The sequence below is a fragment of the Panthera leo genome, chromosome D2 (assembly GCF_018350215.1).
Source record: "Panthera leo isolate Ple1 chromosome D2, P.leo_Ple1_pat1.1, whole genome shotgun sequence".
NCBI lineage: Eukaryota > Metazoa > Chordata > Mammalia > Carnivora > Felidae > Panthera > Panthera leo.
Window position 1 is genome coordinate 58,468,035 of NC_056689.1, and position 16,891 is coordinate 58,484,925.

The 16,891-nt window shown below is 45.3% G+C and overlaps 1 protein-coding gene across 1 annotated transcript in view; it reads right to left on the bottom strand.

Moving 5' to 3' along the window:
• The window catches only part of PKD2L1 (polycystin 2 like 1, transient receptor potential cation channel), a 35,638-nt gene extending 32,842 nt beyond the window's left edge, over positions 1 to 2,796 (bottom strand). The window contains exon 1 of the mRNA XM_042908212.1: positions 2,620 to 2,796. The gene's annotated coding sequence lies outside the window, so the exon portion shown is untranslated. The remainder of the gene's footprint in view (positions 1 to 2,619) is intronic.
• Positions 2,797 to 16,891: the final 14,095 nt, after the last annotated feature.

Sequence of the window (16,891 nt, forward strand, 5' to 3'; positions counted from 1 at the left end):
ATCCTGATTCCAGACAACCCAAGGCTGGCCTCAGATCCTTGATAAATAAGTGTATTCCAACACCTGAGAAAGGGTTGAAAAAACAGCAGCTATCTTACCCCTGGGTCTGCAGCATGGATCTCCTGTCCCAGGCCCAGATACTTTTAGGGAATTAACTCTGTCTGGGATGGAGTTATGGCTTCTCTGTGAGCTTCCCTAGAAGGAAGAGTTTCATCTCTACATGTTATTGGTTAATGAGACATAATCTAAAGTGCTTGTTTTCTTTGGGAAGAAAAAAGACAAGGAAGTGTGCCAGTTTTGACCAATTTGTGCGAAATCTGCTGATAGTGAAGGAACAGGAACTGATGCCTCTCACCCACAAGCTCTTCAAACAATTGCAAAAGGACCCCTGGCTTGCAAAACTGAACATTAGCACAGAGGTGATAAATAGGAAGCTAGCAGTGTAGTTCAAAGAAATGATGAGAGGAAGAGGAGATGGTTTCTGACTCCTTGGGGGTAATTTTGTATTCTGAGAGAGGTATTCAACAAGGGTTCGGATGGACTCAAGGAGGTTCGTTATGTGACGGGTCCCACACCCTTGTGACCAGAGCTGGACTGCTTTATTCACAGTCACCCAACCTAGGTAACACTGCTTTTCCCTGCTCAGTCTCCTCTCCCCATGTGTGTGGATCAACCCATAATACCCCTCAGGAGTACAGGTTATGCAACACAGCTTGAGACATTTTCTCTAAAGGTGCTGTGCATTCCTAGGGTGTTTAGTCTTGCTCAAGAAGGTCATAAACATATTAATCAAGTGGGATCTCCTGATACTTTTGTGTCCAGCCGTTCTTAATGTCTTCAAGCTTCTAAGGCACTTGGCTTTTCCTGAGTGGCCAGATCCAGTTAATAAGGGCAACCAATATCAGAGTCCTGTGACTCAGGCTGCTTCTTAGCAGTTTAGCAAAACCCAACAGGCTTGACCTTGAAACTCAAGCTGCCAGGTTGAGCTCTTGGCTCAGCAGCTTACTAAGTGTATGGTTCTGGGAAAGTCCCTTTTGAGACTTAGTTTATGTATCTGCAGAGTGTTCATACTAAACCCTGCTCTGCTGAACTTAAGGACTGTTTTAAGATTAAAACAGTAGATACAGAAACCTTTACGAACTGTGTGCTATAAAGCACAAAACAAATTTGGTTATCTTGCCATGGCATCCATCCTTGTGCCCAGCACAAGAAATTCATGTTTAAGGAAGATACCTTCAGTCAGGACTCTGTTGTCATTATCTCTGAGAGACAAGGGTCTCAGAACTCTCCATATCAACACCCATTCCATTCCAACTGACACCAACAGAGAGGAATGACGGCCTTTCACTTGGAGAGTGTTACAACAGTAGTCAGGAACGAGAGCAGCGCTTAGCAATTTTTGAACACATGGCAAGCCTGGTTGTCCATCAGAACCCAAAATACCTCTTCAGCATGATGCCTCTTAGCCCACTTGGTGAATCGATCCCATTGCTTCACTGGGATACACTTTGTGGTTGCACACTATCCTATTGCACACACCAGCAAAAGGATTGCACCATTTCTGCCATGAGTACACTCCTTTTTCATGCCATGCCCATCCTAGCCAGGCTCTTCAGTGCCACTCAGATCCACTGGGTCCTGACAAAAAGCCCAGAGACAGCAAAGGCCATAGGAAGGAAACCTGTGACCCATCTTCTTATAAGTTCTCCATGTAAATTCCCCCGGGATAAGTCACCTTTCATATTTTAAAGAAGGAGCCCTGGCATGACTCACAGTCCAGATTCTACAGGGAGAAGCAAGCTTCAAACCACCTTCTGTGTTTTACATAGTGACCCTTGACTCTTCCCACCTCAATGAACATAAATAATAGAGTTCCATAAGTAACAGTGGCTCACCGTGGCAATGATTCTCAATGGAGGACACGGAAGATCACTTTCTTATAAGAGAACCCTGAATTTAAGAGCTTACCCTTCACCAATATGCCACTAGTCATCTGCATGGCACAAATATTGAAATTTGAGGAGCTGAAGTTTTCAGCAATAAACACAGTGGACCAAGCAAACAGACAGGAGTAGGCTAATCCCAAGGGAGTCCTCCCCTCCCTGTTTTTGTGCAATAAATACCACAGCACTGCAACACAAGCCACAGCTTTTTAATACCTTAGAACAGACAAGCCAGATCCATTGGAAGGTTCCGGTGTATGAAGTCCTGTTGCAGCTGTTCCAGCCCAGAAAGCCAAGAAACTAGCATTCTGTTGTATTTCATCAGGGACCTCACAGGGGAAGGCTGGAGGAGACCCGCCTCCCCTCATCACAATGACCCATTTCAGTCTCTTCCTTCCTTCCCATTACCTCCTGGATTTAACATGTCCTGCTGGAATACATTTTGCATCTTCCATCCCTCCAAAGAGAACCTTTTTGAAATGAGCCCTTCAACTTTCCTTCCATATCTAGAGAGCCCTCCTGGATATCTATCCCCATTTGTCTATGCCTTCTGTAGAAGATTGGACAGGTAGATGGAACCAACCAAACCCAGGTGGTGGGAGATGATGCCATCAATAAAAATAAGGAAGTCAGTCTTCAGTTGTCTGGAAACTTGGGTCTGAGGCCGTGATCTTACCCCTTGGCATGAGTGTAGTCCAGACGCAGATGTTCACATGGTCCTGAAGTGATCCATCAGCATTATCCCTTCTAGGAAGAGCTCCAGCTGTGGCAGGCAGGGTTCTGTGTGGGATGGTAAGCATTAGCCAGGCCTCCTGCTAGAGAGGGTGGAGTCGGGAGGAAAGAGCTCCATGTGAGCCGGAGACACTAGGCTAGAAAGAAGGGTAGGAGGTGGAGGGGAAAGAAAGGCATGAGAGAGGAAGTGGATTATGGGGAAGAGGACCTGAGAGGGCACAGTTCTCTCCTTCAGAGCTACTCACTAAATTTCACAGGAGGCTTGGTTGACAAGGTCCTGAGGTTGTGAAGATGGAAGACTGGGAACGAGGGCAGATCTCCCAGATGCTCACTCTTCCAGCATCATTTCAGGGTCTCAGGGAAATCACCCTACATACCTCCTTGTCCCTGCCTCTGAGGGCCCCATCACAGGAGACACACATCTGTCCATCCTGAGTCCTCATTCCCGTCATAACTCATTCCACAGGTATTTATTGAGTGCCGACTCTATAGTAGGGACTCTGGGGTAGGCAGCAAATAAGATCATCAGGGCCCTTGCCTCACAGAACTTACATTCTGGAAGAGAAGATAGGCATCAAGCAAATAGACAGATAATTTATGATTTGTAATCATAAAAAGTGCTGCAAAGGAGAAGTACAGGGTGCTAGGAGGAAATATGGCAGGACACCCAAATTTCTAAGGCAAATGAGGAACAGAATCAGGATTTCTACCTCTCTTTCCCCTTCTTGGCCTGGCAGCAAATAGGGTTTTCTGAGATTCAGAAATGTTTTACTGCTAATATACACAAGGAAACAGACTTAGTTAAATTAGAGAGAGAGTTAAAGGAGTTAAGCAAGGAAAAAGTTATAACTGTAAGAAAGGGTACGACATATAGTAATCTTTAATCCTTGTGGTCACCAGTACAAGAGTTGAGCTAAGCTTGAAGGCTTGCATTGGATTCCTTCTGAACACATGGAATCCAACCACTCTTTCATTCCTGAAATTGATGATCACCTCGACACCTGGAAAGGAGGCAGAAATTAATAAGAGAGGTAGAGTAGCTGGCAAAACTACAAACTGATTAAAAATTTCCTCAGGTGACGGTTTTACAGGTGTTTACTTATCTCCAAGCTCATCAGATTGTATACTTTAAGGATGTACAACTTCTTGCATGCCAATCATACCTCAGTAACAGTCAATACTTCAAAAAAATGTGTTTTAATTTCTCAAACAGGAATTTGGAACCAAGAGCTTAATGTTTCTTTTATTCTGTTCACCCCGTAACCCTAAATCTAGAAAGCTATCCTGATGTTTCTATCAACATAATTGATAACAATCTTTTAAAAGCTGACAAAGAGGAAGCTCAAATATCCAACACTAGAAAAAAATATTAAATAAGGATACAAGGTTGAAAACTACCTGTGTGTTAAGGATGTAGTTCCTTTTAAAAGGAAGGCAGGCCTCAAAAGGACAGAGTAAATGTGTTGTTTATTAGTCCTTCTTTCTTTGGGGGCTAGAACTTGATCCTCCTGCCCTGCCCTATCTCCTGGCAAAGAGGGAAGATATAGATTTGGATTCCCCCTAAGAGAAACTTAGGATCCATCCAGCTTTCTCTTCCCTCAACTTGAGGTGAATGTTGGATGACACAAAAAGAAACAGTTTTAGTATTAGAAAAGGTTCATTAGAAAATTCTCACCCTGAACCCACCCAGAACTGCATGTGATATGCTACTGCCATTCATTAAAACTGACAGGAAATTAAAAAAAAAAGCAGACATACACATGATGTGTTGTGCAGAAATCAACATTTTGAATAGTATTTAATATCATGAGAAAATGCTCATCACAAGTTATGTGAAAAATTCTGGCACATGTGTCTACAGAATCCGAATTTTATGTGTAAATTAAGTTATGGTTAATCAGATGCATAGAAACTAGCTCTACACATCAGCCGGAAGTCATGAAAGTTCCATGCAATAGATTTGCTTATCAATCAATCGCTTGCTCCCAGACTGTGTATTAATTACTACTTCCTTGGAGATTACAGTTGAGGAAGAATATGGGTGGAATGTGTGACAAAGATGAGAATAGCCACAATGAGAAGTAATGTAATGAGAAGTACAGCATCTAACAGCAGTTCTGAGGAAGGAAAGTGGGTCCGGAAGTGGAAGGGTCAAGAAATGAATTTTGAAACAAATGGCATTGAGATGGACTTTGAAGGAAGAAAAATATTTTAAGGAACAAAAATAAAGCATAGCTGCCATTATTAACCATACACATGGCACACACCTCACAGTGCATCATGTCAGTTAATTCTCACACAATCCAATGGAGTAGGTTTTTATTATCTCCATTTTATGGGGGAAGAAATTGAGGATCTGAGAGACAACTGATGGTGGAACCTGTCTTCTGAGTTAGATCTGTCTGACTACAGCGAGAATACTTCCTGTGTGTCATCCACACAGGGACAGCGGTGTATGCAAAGGCAGGTAGGTGGGCAGTCCCACCACTCTCACTGGGGAATAAGCCTGGAAATAAGCCTGGAAAGAGGGTTGGGAGTGAATATGGAAGGTCTCAAATGCCCAACATTTAACTCATTCTGACAATAAAAATTTAATTCTATTCAGGCAACAGAAAGACAAAGAAAGCTCCCAAACAGTAATGAAATCAAAGGTATATTTTATGAAAAATAATCAGATAAGAAGATGGGCTGATTTGGGGGGGGAGATTGGAAGCAAGGAAATCAGTTGGAAGGTTGCTGGACTAGTTTAGGGACAGGGCATGAAAGCCTGAATGATGGTTGTAAAATAAGAATAGAAAGGAATGGAAAGATATGTGTGGCATCTCATAGGCAGAACCTGCGGGGATTGGCCCCTGACTGGATGTACGGTACAAGGGAGAGCAAAATCAAAGGTGGCTCCAAGGTCTTAAGTCCCTACAACTGGAAGGATAATGATGCTATAATGGAGTGGGGGTGGGGGTGGGGTGGGGAGAAGGATCAAAAGGAGCAGGTTACAACAGGAAATTCAGCTTTAGGTATGTTTGAGTCTAAAGTGTTAATGGGACACTCAGATGATGAAATCTGAGAGGTCACCAGAAAATTTGGGTTAGAGTTTGAGACAGTAATAAACCCTGGTGGGAGTGATGTGGGGATCATGTAGCTAGACATGTTTATTGGAGCCACAGGAATAGCTGAAATTGCCAAAGGATTGCATGAAGGGAGAAAGGAGTTGAGGGGAAAGGAGAGGAGCCAGAAAGGGAGAGAAAGAGTCATAAGAGAGACAGGAAGGCAACCAAGAGTTTTCAAGACACAAAAGTCAGAGGAGGAGTATTTTAAGAAGGGAGTGATTATTGACCGTATCAGTGCTAAAAGGTCAAGGATTCTGATAAATTAAAAGCCTTCAGATGTTTAGACTAGAATCTCTCAGGTGACCTTGGAAAGTGAGAAGGCTACGGAGGCCTGATTTGGAGAAGTGGGGAGGCAGAGGTTAAAGAGTGGGTGGTGAGGCAATAAATGAAGAGGCTCCATTTAACTACACAAGAAATTTATCAAGTGTTTATTGAATATTACTGGGTGAACTTCTTGCGTATCTGGGGATATCCGAAGAAACTGAAACCAATATCCTCATCGTCATGTTCGAAAAGTCTCACTTTATTCCAACTCCTCTTATGATGCTGATTTTTAAAAACAGCTTTATTGAGGTATCATTCACATACCATACTATTCACCCGTTTAAAGTGTGTAATTCCATAGTTTTCCGTAAATTCACCGATGTATGCAATTATGGTACTAATTTTCAAGGTAGAACATTTGGGAATATGGTTTGGAAGTCAATAGTTACAATTAATGCTGTAAGGGAGGGAGAAAATGGACCCCAAACACCACCACAACAAATTCTCCACTAACGCCTCTTGGGCAGAGTCACAGAACGGAGGGAAGACGCAAAGGTGCTTTGCCTATAATGGCCACCAGATGACAGCAGAACCCTTGCCCTGTCTCAGGCCGCAAAAGACAAACCAGTTGGGAGCGTCCAGAGACCTTTTCTCTCCCCAGTTCCTTCCTGTTAATTACTCTTTTCTTCTAGGTAACTCTAAAAGCTCACGACAGGCGCTGCTAACAGGTCCTACCTAATCCATAGGCATTTATCATTCTGGAGACTTAGTACACCTCGGTGTTGATCTGGGTCCTCTGAGCAGACACCAAGATTAGATGAGGGTCCTGAGGTGTTTAGTAGGGGAGCCCAGGAAGGCTAGGAGAGCTGTCAGACCATGAGGTAAGTCTGCCTCTGAGTCAAGGAGAGAGGGTAGGAAGATTGGGTGCACTTCTGCCGCATAGTTAGCAGTTAGCATAAGAAAGGTTTGTTGAGGTCTTCAAGGAGAGGGAATTCTGTGTCTCCCAGGAAGGGGCCTCCCTTAGTATCTTGGCTAAGCTCAATTATTGGCTGGGCAGCTCCTAGCTACCCCCACCAGAGAATAAGCTCCTCCCATCCCCTGCATCTGACTCTGTTCCTTCTCTCCTGCATGAATCCAGATACAAACATCCTCCCAAGCAAGCCCTACCTTTTCCACGCCTCTGTCTTTGGCTCCTTCTTGCTTGTAAACAGGGAAACTTGAAGGTAGTGATGGGATTAGGTGTGTGTTGACTTTAACCCTGATCCACAGGCCCAGGTGCCAGTCTGTCCTGGCAGGAAGCTGGTGGGCCAGCACCAGGCCCCATTCCTTTTCCTGGGGTCCCCACTGTCTCAGGTGATCCTCCCCAGGCATCTAAGTGGTTGGCAGTGTGGTTCTGGTCTCAGCCAAGGCCTAGTACATGGTAGGGCAACTGTAGCTTTGCAGGTGGTCCAGAGGGCCAGGTAGCTCTTAGGGTTTCAGGATGCAGAAGCTGGCATTTGTCTAAGGAAAGCTGAGATTTGTTAAGGAGGGTGATGGGGAGAAGAGTAATGGGCACCCAGCATGATAGCCACTGACTGTGTCAGTGGCCCCCGTGGGCCTGCCTGAGTGCTCTTGGGGCTGAGGGACACACTGTATACGGGGTTCTGGGTTTGGCTCCTCTCTCCCCTGGCTGGGTCTCAGTTGCCACACAGGCTTGGGAGGGATGGGATGAATACAGTTGGCTTTCTGGGCTGCTGCTTGACAGGAGGGCCTGGGGAAACCAACAATTCTGCAAGAATGTCGTCTGGGCCAGATGACATTGCAAATCCAGAATTCTCAAGGCAAATATAAGGCAATAACTCCAGGCTTTAATAGGGAATCCAGCCAAATCCTGATGTGGGAACAGCAGAGAAATAGCCTGGAAATCCACCATGATTACGTTATTTTATACCTTCTGTGTCAAAGGCAAAGCTGAAGGCAAGCACGAGATTTTCCCTTTTCCATCCTCTACAGGGAGCATTGGAGAAGAAAGGTGGAAGCCAGGTGCCTCTGGGTGACCACGGGGCCTTCCAGACCGTAATTTGCCTAGGGCCAGGGCCCCAGGTTCCAGGGTTTATGGAGCCTGGATGGGACCATGGGTGCAGTGGTAGGTGGTGGGAGGGCAGAAGAGGGATGGGACACATCAAATCTCCTGTCCACTCTCTGCTTAGCATGTTTGTTCTGTGGTTGGAAAGACTGCTTACTAGATGATCTGTGAAGTACCTACCACCCACCCAGCAGGTGTATTATTCCTAGCACATCACCCCCTACCTCAAAACCCCGAGCTGGCACAACTTTTCTGAGCCTTACAAAATAAGGTTAAATATAGGGGTAAAAAAATTTTTTTAATGTTTATTTATTTATTTTGAGAGAGAGCCAGAGAGCATGAGTGGGGAGAAGGGCAGAGAGAGAGGGAGAGAGAATCCTGCGCTGTAAGCTCGGAGCCTGGTGTGGGACTCAGGCCTATGAACCATGAGATCATGACCCTAGCCAAAATCAAGAGTAAGATGCTTGACCTACTGAGCCACCCAGGCACTCCAAAAATAAGCGTAAATATTAATAGATTAATAGATTGTCACACACACAAAATAAATGAGTCTGTTTCAAGCCTACCCTGTTCCCCTAACCAGTTCTAGGGTATCTATATTAGCAAGGGTCCTTCTCCATTTCCTGAACCTGTACCCCACTTAATACGTTTCCACTCTGCCATTATCAGATACTATCTTGCCTAATTGGCTATTGTGCTTTCTCCTGTTTCTCTTAGAAATCTGTGGGTTCCCCAGGGGCAGGACCAGAATTCTGACTCCATTCTCCCCCATGCAGAGCACAGCTCTGACTTTCTGCTGGACACATGGGTGGCTCGGTCAACACTAAATCCCCAGGTGGACACATTGGCTCAGAGAAACAGAATGGGAGAGCAGCAGACTCTTGGCTGGAAAAGGCTGGTAGAAGAGTCACAGAGGGAAGCTTGGCTCGGAACACAGCCAGCTGCCCTCTGGACCTTGCAGTCCTGCTGTGCCCAGCTCAGCTGCTGTGTCAGTGCAAAGCAGAGGTGACATCAGCTGTGGAAGAGGTTACTATCAGGCAAAGGGAAGGCCATGGGAGGGAAAACTATCTACGCTCCCTGGCATGGGGCTACATCGAATGGGGAAAGGTTGTAGGACTAAGGAAGGTTGGGGGGCACTTCTTAGTTCTGGTAGAGGCCTGCAGCGGGCTACAGACAGGGAGTAAAAAGGGAGAAGAGAAAAAAGGGGGGTAGGGGAAGGGCTAGAAAGGCTTGGACCCTGACCTTTGACCCTGGAAGGGAGGCACTGGTTTGGAATCCTGGAACACTAGTTGTGATACCCTCAGGGCACTCTTAGCAACCTAGAGAAACAAATGGGGTTATACTTCTCTCTCTCTCAGACCACAGTAGAGGCAGTCCCACCCCCTCATCCCACTTTGGCTCCACAGAACCAGGGCAAGAAGGACTTTCCTTCATCTCTTTTGCTGTGGCAGGTGCTGTGCCTGTGTCTGCCTGTCCTCTATGCTGTCTATCCTACATGGAATACTCAAATGTGGGATTGCCTTTCCAGAATGGGGGAAGATGCCCTGCAGGAGGTCAGGCCACCACAGAAATCTCTAGCCTGGCCCTGGCCCTGTGATCTCATCCCTGGGTCTTACATACCTGGGCAATCAGTCCCTAGGTCACATATTATGCCCCAAGACATTAACTGTTCCCAATCACACTATGTCATCTGGAGACATACCCCAAAGCCCTGGAGATAGATCGTATGTCCTGGTAGAGACCCTTCCCAGGTATGCACACCTGAACATGTAAGCACAAGTCCAAAAGACACACTGCAGGGACCTCGTCGGTGGGGTGTCAGATTAGAGTATCTGTGCTTTTCTGGGCACATAAACTCATCAACTGCTGACCTACACTTTCATCACTAATGGCCCCATTGGATTTAACACCACCATCTCCTTCAGGAAGTCTTCCCAGATTCTCTCAAAAAGGTCTGGGGTGTGCCTCTTCTCACCCTATGTTAAGTTCGTCATAAGTTACTCATAAGGATCTCCCCCCACTATGGTGACTCCCCAAGGTCAGGAGCTCCTTATGACCTCAGCACTTGCTACTATGCCTGGGACCATGTGGTTGTTCCATAAACGTTCACTGAACGAGTGAACCAGTATAGTCATGGAGGTATGGGGGCCCCAGCCCTTATTTCTCTCAAGCACTTCTAGAACCCAGTGGTGCCAGGACAGGATCCAGAAGGGCAGACAAGCCTGGTCCCCTCTCCTCTGGGAAGGAAGAGGGGGGTCCACTCACACTAGCTCTACCGGTTGTCTGCTGCCTGTGAGTCAGCTTGGGCTAAGGGCAGGGAGGATTCCAAAGCTCAAGGGGTCCTTCCTCTGTCTCTCAACACAGAGAGCTAGTTAGGGCACATGTGTGCTGGGCCAGATGCAAGAGCTGGCTTCCATCCATTCTCCACACTGAGCGTGTCCAATGGGAAAGCCTGAGGTCAGAGTTCTAAGGACACTGTGTACAGTGCTGGCCTCCCGCATTGCTGCATGATGCCATGAGCAGTGTGGATGGACAGACACGTGGGGCTGGTTGGATCACAACTTGTCTCAGTGTGCTTGTTTATTCGGGCAAGTTGACATATTAATCTCAAGACCTAGAGCTTCAGGAGCTGACCTGTGGCTTCAGCAGCTGGGACAAGCCTTGGGTCCAGTACCTGTCAGTCATGGGGGAACAGATGGGCCTAGTTTTTGTGACTCATGGGGTAGAGACTTAGGTAAGGCAATGGGTTGTCTTTACTTATGTGCACCCAGAGTTGACTTAGATCTGTGTTTTAAAGTGTTAATGGGTGAGGAAGGAGAAGGTAAGAAGGCCAGAGCCAGAGGGCAGCTAGGCCAGGAGACAGTCATGAGTTCCCCCAGTGCCCCTGTGGTGCCCAGCCAGTCCTTCTGTGGGTCTTGTATCTCCAGGCTCAGAGCCTTATGGATGTTGCTGGCCTCTTCTTGCAGGGCGTCTGGAAGGGCAAAAGGAAGGGAACGTCAAGCACGCTGTCCAGGTTGCATGAAGATCTGCGAGCATACCTCCCCCCAACCCACCACCCCCATTTGACATCTGGCTGGGGACAGTCACAGACCCACAGAGTAGGTGTTCCACAAAGACTGGACCCAATCACAAAGCTGCAACTCCATCTTTCTCTTTCTTTCTGCAGCCTAATGTGCCATAACTCTGTGGATGTGTCTCCAAGCTCCCTCTCCCTGAACAGGTCAAGAAAAGACAAAAGGGAGGCCTAATCTGTTCCCAGTGCTGGGGCTTGTCCAGGTGATGAGTCAGCATTCAAGAGACTCACAAGCTCTCCTGGGATGAGGGTCACTCACATACAGAAAGCCTATCACAGGGGCTCTCACCCTTTCCCCAAACACCTGGGAGACCAGAGCTGGATCTATTGACTTCCCACCTGAGAGGGAAGCACATGATGATCAAAGTCTGCTTGCCCCCATTTCACAGAAGAGAAACTGAGGGACAAAGCATTGAAAGAACCAATCAAAGATGAAGCTGGGAGTGGGAAGAAAGAAACAGTCTCCGGAAACTTGTTAGTTTCCATCCTCCCAAGTGTCAGCTTGTGACTACTGTGTCACCCCCTTGCCTACCGTGGGCTAGGGAAAGAAACTGAAACCTACGAAGGGTGTGATTGGGATCAGCCACAATGCAATGCAGGGTCAGTATCACGATGGCCAGGACGTGGAGTCCTCAACACGAGTCCAGGAAGCAGACACCAGCACACGGTGTGTGCCCATGTATTTCAGGCCTTGTCAGAGTCAACAGAGGGACTGTCTTGACAGATGTGGCAGCTGAACTTGCAGCCGAGAGTGACTCACAGCCACAGGAGGTGAGACAGAGAAAAGCCATAAGGCTGCTTATTCCTGAAAGCCCAGGAAAGCTCTGGGAGAGGGCCACCCCCCTCTGACCCCAACCCCCCATGCCCGGAAGACCTCCCCTTCCAGGAACATCATGGCTTCCCACGGAAGTCTGCCCCACCGTCACTGGGTTCCTTACACTGGGAAACCCAAAGCCATGACTGGGGCCACGAGGTCATTAAAGAGAGGCTGACGCCACTCTGAGAAGTGCCTGCCCATCCCAGAGGCACAGAGATCTCTCTCATCTCCTTTGACAGTGACCTGCTTGGGGTCATGTCCTTTCTTTGTGGGGGAGAGGAATTGTACAGGCCAATCAACCTCTTTGCCCTCTCAGCAGTGGGAAGAGGCAGGAGAGTGCTCTGACTGCCCAGCCTTCTACCAGGCGTCCCTGTGAGACAGACATCAAACAAATGCAACAGGACAAGTGCTGGAGAGGGTTCAGCTGCCAGGCCCCTGATGGAAAGAAAATCAAATAAGAACGAGGGCACAGAATTCCTCAGAAAGATCCTTATCCTTGGCAGAGGTCAGGAAGTTTGAGAGGTCAGGTGGAGACACTCAGGTGCTCTGGTGAGCTCTGCCCTCAGGCTGTCCCCTTGCAACTATGTGCAATCTAGAAATCAACATCTCCTGATGGAGGTTCTGCCTACTCTGGGCCCTGCCCACCCATGAGGGTGAGACTTGATTACAATATTTGTGCCCCAGAGGGGAGCCAGGAATGTCATAGGCTGGTGAGAACTCAGCTAGGAAATTTGTAAGGCCCAAACACGGAATCACCAGGCTTAAAGGGTAAGAGGACAGTAATTAGAAGGTAGAGAGGAAGGTAGAGAGGTAGGGACATGGGGTGTAGGGATGTACGAAGGAAAGAAGGAAGAAAGGAAGGAAAGAAGGAAGGAAGGAAGGAAGGAAGGAAGGAAGGAAGGAAAGAAGGAAGGAAGGAAAGAAAGAAGGAAGGAAGGAAAGAAAGAAGGAAGGAAAGAAGGAAGAAAGGGCAGGGCAGAGGGAGAGAGAAAAGAGGGGCTTTGGGTGCCTGTTGAGCAAAGATGATGCCCATAATGTGCAAAATTTCTGCATTTAGTAGAACAATTTATTTTAAATCCCCTTATCCTTTCTTTCTCCATCTGACCTTTATATCTGTTTATTTTGTTACTTGTCCCTCCCAGCAGAATGTAAGCTCCATAAGGGCAAGAACATGGACCTAATTCACCAGTGATACTAGCTTTCCATAACAGTGCCTGCTCTGTATAGCGGGGGCACACTAAATATGTAAGGTATTCTGAGTGTATGAATGAAGCAAGCAGATTTTAGGACTCCCTTTCCTGGGCTCGTACTCAGGGGCCCAACCCTTCCTAGCTAAGCTGAGGGAAAATACCACACCCTGAAGTGTGCACCTCATCAGTGTTCAGTTTGATGATCTTGACAATTGTATGTACTCAGATAACAAGCACCCAAAACAAGACGTAGAACATTTCAGTGACCAAAATCTTCCCCCTGGCCCATTTCCAGATCAAATCCTCCTATCCTGGGCAACCTCATTCTGCCTTTTTCACTGGAGACTAGTCTTTCCTGTTCCTGGATTTCCTATGAAGGGAATAGGCTGTCATGTCCTTTCAGTGGCCACCTTCTTTGTTGAGCATGTTTTTGACAATCATCCATGTTGCTGCATGTATTTGTGGTTCATTCTTTTGGATTCTGATCTGTCTACTGGATGAATGGCCCATAAGTTGTTTATCTGGTCTCCAACTGGTGAACTTTTAGGTGTTTCCCATCTGAGGCAACAATGAATGAGGCCGCAGTGGATTTTCTTGTGGACACGGGTTTTTGTTTCACTTGAGGACATTCCTAGGAGTGGAATTACTGGATCTTAGGATGGATGGACGTTCACCTTTATCAAAAACTGCCCAACCATTTTCTGAGGTAGTTGTACCATTTCATGTTTCCCCCAGCAATGCACGAGAGTTCTGGCTTCCTACATGCTCGCCAAGACCTACTGTTCTCAGTCTTTTTAAACGTAGTCACTCTAGTAAGGATGTAGTGTTATCTCACTGTAGCTTTTTGAAAAATCATTTTATTGAGATCTGATTTACAGCCCACACCATTTATCCCTGTAAGTTGTACATCTGGCGCCTTTTACTATATTCACGATGTTGTACATCCATCAGCAAAATCAATTTTAGAACATTTTCATTACCCCACAAATGGGGGGGGGTGTACTCCTTAGCCATCACCCCTTCTTCAGTCTCCCTCATACCCTCTCCAAGCCTTAGGCAACCATCAGTCTACCCCATTTTTATAGATTTCCCCATTCTGGACATTTCATTTATTTTGGATAATAGGATGTGACCTTGAAAAAAAATTTTTTTAATGTTCATTTTTGAGACACAGAGAGAGAAAGAGCACAGGCAGTGGAGGAGCAGAGAGAGAGGGAGACACAGAATCTGGAGCAGGCTCCAGGCTTTAAACTGTCAGCACAGAGCCAGATGTGGGGCTCGAACTCACAAACTGTGAGATCATGATCTGGAACAAAGTTGGACTCTCAACCAACTGTGCCACCCAGGTGTCCCTGATGTGGTCTCTGAGTTCTCTCACTTAGCATTATATATGTAATATATTATATAATATATGTGTATATATTTTTACAGTAATAGTAAGGGACTTTCTTTTTTTAATATTTATTTTTATTTATTTTGAGAGAGAGAGAGAGAGAGAGAGAGAGAGAGAGCTCAAGTGGGGGAGGGACAGAGAGAAAGAGATGCGGAGAGAGAATCCCAGGTCAGCTTACCACTGTCAGCACAGAGCCTAATGTGGGCCTTGAACCCACAAACTGTGATATTATGACCTGAACCGAAAGCAAGAGTCAGGTGCTCAACCAACTGAGCCACCCAGCAGCACCAGGTTTAACTTCTTGAGAAACTGCCAAAAAGTTTTCAAAAGTGGCTGCACCATTTTACATTCCCTCCAGTAGTGTGTGGGTATTCCAATATCTCCACATCCTCACCAACACCTGTTATCATCTGTCTTTTTAATTTTTTAATTGTTTTTTTTTGAGAGAGAGAGATGAGTGGGGGAGGGGGAGAAGGAGAGGGAGAGAGAGAATTCTGAGCAGCCTCCATTCCCATCTCAGAGCCCGATGTGTGGGGCTTGATCTCATGATCTTCAGATCAAGATGGTGAGACCATGACCTGAGCCAAAATCAAGAGTCAGTCGCGTAACCAACTGAGCCACCCAGGCACCCTATCTTTTTAAAAAAACTATCCTAATGGGTATAAAGTATCTCAATGTGGTTTTGACTTGCATTTCCCTGATGGATAATATAGTGATATTGAGCATCTTTTCTTGTGCTTATAGGCCATTTGTGAATCTTCATTGGAGAATATCTATTCAAATTTTAGTTGGGTCACTTGTCTTTTTATTATGGAGTTGTAAGAGGTCTTTGCGTGTTCCAGGTGTAAGTCCCTTATCAGATATATAATATGCAAACATTTTCTCCCATTCTGTGGGTTGTCTTTTCACTTCCTTGATAATATCCTCTGAAACACAAAAGTTTTTAATCTTGACAAAGTCCAAATTATTTATTTTTTCTTTTCTTTTTTTTAAGTTTATTTACTGAAAGTAAATATGAGTGCACATACACACAAGTGGGGGAAAGGTCAGAGAGAGAGAGGGAGAAAGAGAATCCCAAGCAGGCTCAGCACTGTCATTACAGAACCCAATGCCAGGCTCAAACTCACAAACCACGAGATCATGACCTGAGCCAAAATCAAGAGTCTGGCGGGCATGTAACCGACTGAGCAACCTGGCGCTCTTCTATTTTTTCTTTTGTTTGTTTATGCCTTAGGGGTGATATCTAATACTAGTGATGTTGAACAATTTTGATGGGTTTATTGGTCATTTTTATGTCTTCTTTTGTGAAATGTCTATTCAAATATTTTGCCGCTTTTTTTATTGAGTTGTTTATCTTTTTAAGTGCTGTAATATATGTTCCCATTCTCTGGCTTGTCTATTTGTTTTATTTGTTTTCTTTCTTTCTTTTTTTTTTAATGTTTATTTTCAGAGAGACAGCGTGAGTGTGGGAGGCACACAGAGAGAGGGACAGAGGATCTGAAGGGGTCTCTGCACTAACAGCCCCAAGCCCAATGCAGGGCCGGACTCATGAACCATGAAATCATGACCTGAGTCAAAATTGGATGCTCAACCGACTGAGCTACCCAGGCTTAATATTTTTTTGATACCAGAGAATTTTAGCTTTCATGACATCTAATTTATCTATCTTTTCATATAATTATTGCTTTTTGTGTTCTGTCCAAAAAATCTTTTTCTACCACAGGTCACAAAGATATTCTTCTGTGGCTTTATACACAAGCTTTGTGGTTGTGGGTTTTGCATTTAATACTATGATCAAATTAATTAGGGGCATAGAGTGAGTTAGAGGTTGAGGTTCATTTATTCTGTATGGATATACAGTTGTTATAGCAATATTTGCTAAAGAGACTTTCCCCTCCATATTGTATTGACCTGGGAGCTTGGCAAAAAATCACTTAACCATATATGTGTTGGTGTATTTCTAAAATTTCTAGTTCATTTTATTGATCTATTTGTCTCTAATTTTGCTAATACGACAGTGTCTTGACTACTCGAGCTTTACAGTTACTCCTGAAATAAAATAGTTTTATTCCTCCAACTTTGTTCTTCTTTTTCAAGACTGTTTTTGCTATTCTAGGCAGTTTGCATTTCCATTTCCATTTAGAATCAGCTGATCTATATACTTTTTATTAAAAAAAAACATGTTGGATTTTTATAGAGATTAACCTATAGAACATTTGAATTTTTTCATCCAAGACACAATGTATACCTGTTTATTATATTCCCTCTGGTTCTTTAAAAACTTTTAATTTCTATCATAAAGGTTTT